Genomic DNA, 2,812 nt, shown 5'->3' on the forward strand with positions numbered 1-2,812 from the left:
TACGTCCGTTCATGTCCGTTCGCTGTTGGAAAATCATGCGAACCAACAAACCACACATTGCCAACATCATAAAGATAGCATTTTCCAACAAAAAACCGCCTAATAACATTGCACCGAATGCATGGAAAAACGCATGACCAAACAAAATTTCAATGTCCGAAAACCACATAAACAAGAGACTGACACCATAAAATAAGCTTTTCTGAGTACATCAAAATGGTTCATTGCCTCTGATACAGAAGCACACGGTATTGTTGCTCATTAGCAGCCATAAATGAAAATGCAAGATAACCATAACACAAACCCTGTAGCAATACATAAATAGAGGTGTTGCTCATTGCAGCCATAAAGCAAGCCACATGACAAAATCTACAACCATGTAGAACATGAGTCAATCCTCAGACTCCGAATCATCATGAAGCCCTGTAAAACACAACTTCATGAAATTAATAATAAGATTTATGGATACATAATTAAAACTTTAATTGAAACAAAATACATGATCACTTTGAAAAAAAAATACAATTACTAAATCCACAACCTGCAACACCTGGAATTGCTGCGTTCTGAACCCTCAAGCTGCTATGGCGAAATAAGGCTACCCTTATCCGCAAGGCCATCTCGTGATGAGCAGGATTATCGCCATCATTAGGAAGTGGCTCTTGGGAGTTGGGATGCAAATCTCGCTGATCATGAGGCTCTGTCTCGCCTTGGAGTTGCACAAAGTTGTGTAGGAAACAACATGCTCCTATCACAGTGGCTGTGAAAGCAAGATCGACATTGAGATCTCGCAAAATACGCCACCTATTCTTCAAGAGACCAAAGGCATTTTCCACTTTCACTCTCCCCTTTGAGATTTTCCTATCAAAATCTTGCTTTTCGTGAAAAAATCGCCCTGCCTTCATTCGATATAGCTTTACCAAGAATGTTGTCGCTTTGTAGGCTGAGTCTACAATCAAATAAGGTCGTACTATCTCTCCTTGAATGTGCAATAGTGGTCGATCCAGTGCTTCTCATCGCTTGAGCTGACCATACAAGTCGCATTCTTGAAGTGAGAAGAATCATGAACCCCTCCTGCAGCCCTGCAAACTGCACTCCAAAAAAGCTTGTTGGAGTTGACAATACCCTGTAGGAGGATTCTCGAAAAACCATGCATGTTGATGTATTGTGCTGGATAGAACTCTCGTGCTGGCTTTCTTTGTAGATGGATGTGAGTCCCATCAAGTGCCCCAGCAATATGCGGCAAACTACAGATAGCCTCAAATCCTGCCATTATCTGCTCAAGACGGTCTCCACGCGGCACTCTAATGCCAACCTTGTGGAAGAACTCAATACTACGCAAAATGTGACAAATGATCACCATATATTTGTGAATGGTGCTTTCACCCATGCCAAATAGATTCGTCATGCTTCTTGAGGAGTGTCCATGCACAAGCCACCAGAGTACACAAGAAAGCGGAGCCTCCGGAGAAATAGGCTCTCTGACAAACCTGACTCCACTTGTGGGTAGTAGTGGACGAATCATGTTTAGTAGCATAAGAAAGGATCTGCGAGACATGCGATATGCAAAACAATAGGTATCTTGATTTGCAAGGCGAGCCGTAGACCAAAGCACACTGTGCACACTGCGAAAGAACGTTTGTTGACGAGGAAAACACCACCATACTCTTGGTGCAAAACGCCATGCCACTAACTCAAGCGCACCCGCCATCCCACAACATAACCATGCATAAGTAAACATAAGTATGAAAAAGTTGTTATCTTCCAAATCCTCCAAGCCTTGACCATGTGATGTACCAGCAAGGCCTAGTGTATTGTCACTCGATAATGTCATCATCCCAAAGAGATGCACCCACTCTTCCATCCTATGATTTAAAACGAACATACTAATTTGGATCACAAAATAACGCAAAGAAAATAAATATCCAAACTACCAAGTTTAGTTAAGATATCCTGAATACAAGTAAGGCCACACACGAGACGACACAATGGAATGCGATACCCGAAACTCACCTGCACAAAAACAAACATGTCTGTATATTAATTACTCTGCAACGAAATGTGGTAGTGCTCAAAACAAATGTAGATTTTACTACGGTGAAGTTCAAATAAACTTACTGCTCCGACTTCTTAGAGATAAGCTTGACGATCTCCAAGAAGATCTGGTGACGCTTCGTCTCTTCCTCCAAGATCTCAGTCTCAAGCTCTCGCAAGGTGTTTATCTTCTTGTCTTCTGCACGCTCTTAGGCCTCACACATCTGTTTCATCCCATCTCCCATTGTCTTGGCCACTGTGCCCAAGCTAGATTTCTTTGTTTGCGTAACTTTCTTGCCAAATACGCCGTCCAAATCCACAGTAGCAGGTTGTGGATTTTGGCCCGAGGTACCATCGTTCTCAACACTATCCAGGTCTATGGGTGTATCTGCTGTAGAGGATACAGGCATGTGGCTCTCGCTGTCAAGGGCACCAGCTATGCCTGAGCACTTTGGATTCTTCCCCCACAAAGCGTCACACTAGTCTAAAAATGTCCAGGTGCTGGGAATACTTCCAGTAGAATTTTGTTTTGAAAGCTCTTTCTTATGGAGCTTCTTAAGCGTGTCAATTTGGTTTCTTGCATGCTGAGGATTGAAGTTACCTGAGATCTCTCGATTTAGAGCAAAGACCAAATATTTTCAATCCTTAGGGCAAAAATTACCCTTCTTGATGTGTCACCATTGCTCCTCATAGACTCACAAGAGAGTATGCGTTCTTTTGTCATCCCATATAACTGTCATTGCCCTTGCACGCTTCGACCCTTTTGTGCTTATGTCTG

The 2,812-nt window shown here is 42.7% G+C and overlaps 1 pseudogene; it reads right to left on the reverse strand.

Annotated features, from left to right (window-relative positions):
- Positions 1 to 211: 211 nt before the first annotated feature.
- LOC147460533 (protein ANTAGONIST OF LIKE HETEROCHROMATIN PROTEIN 1-like) lies at positions 212 to 1,408 on the reverse strand (annotated as a pseudogene).
- Positions 1,409 to 2,812: the final 1,404 nt, after the last annotated feature.

This window comes from Adiantum capillus-veneris, chromosome 3 (genome assembly GCF_014529385.1).
Source record: "Adiantum capillus-veneris isolate H3 chromosome 3, ASM1452938v2, whole genome shotgun sequence".
Taxonomy (NCBI): domain Eukaryota; kingdom Viridiplantae; phylum Streptophyta; class Polypodiopsida; order Polypodiales; family Pteridaceae; genus Adiantum; species Adiantum capillus-veneris.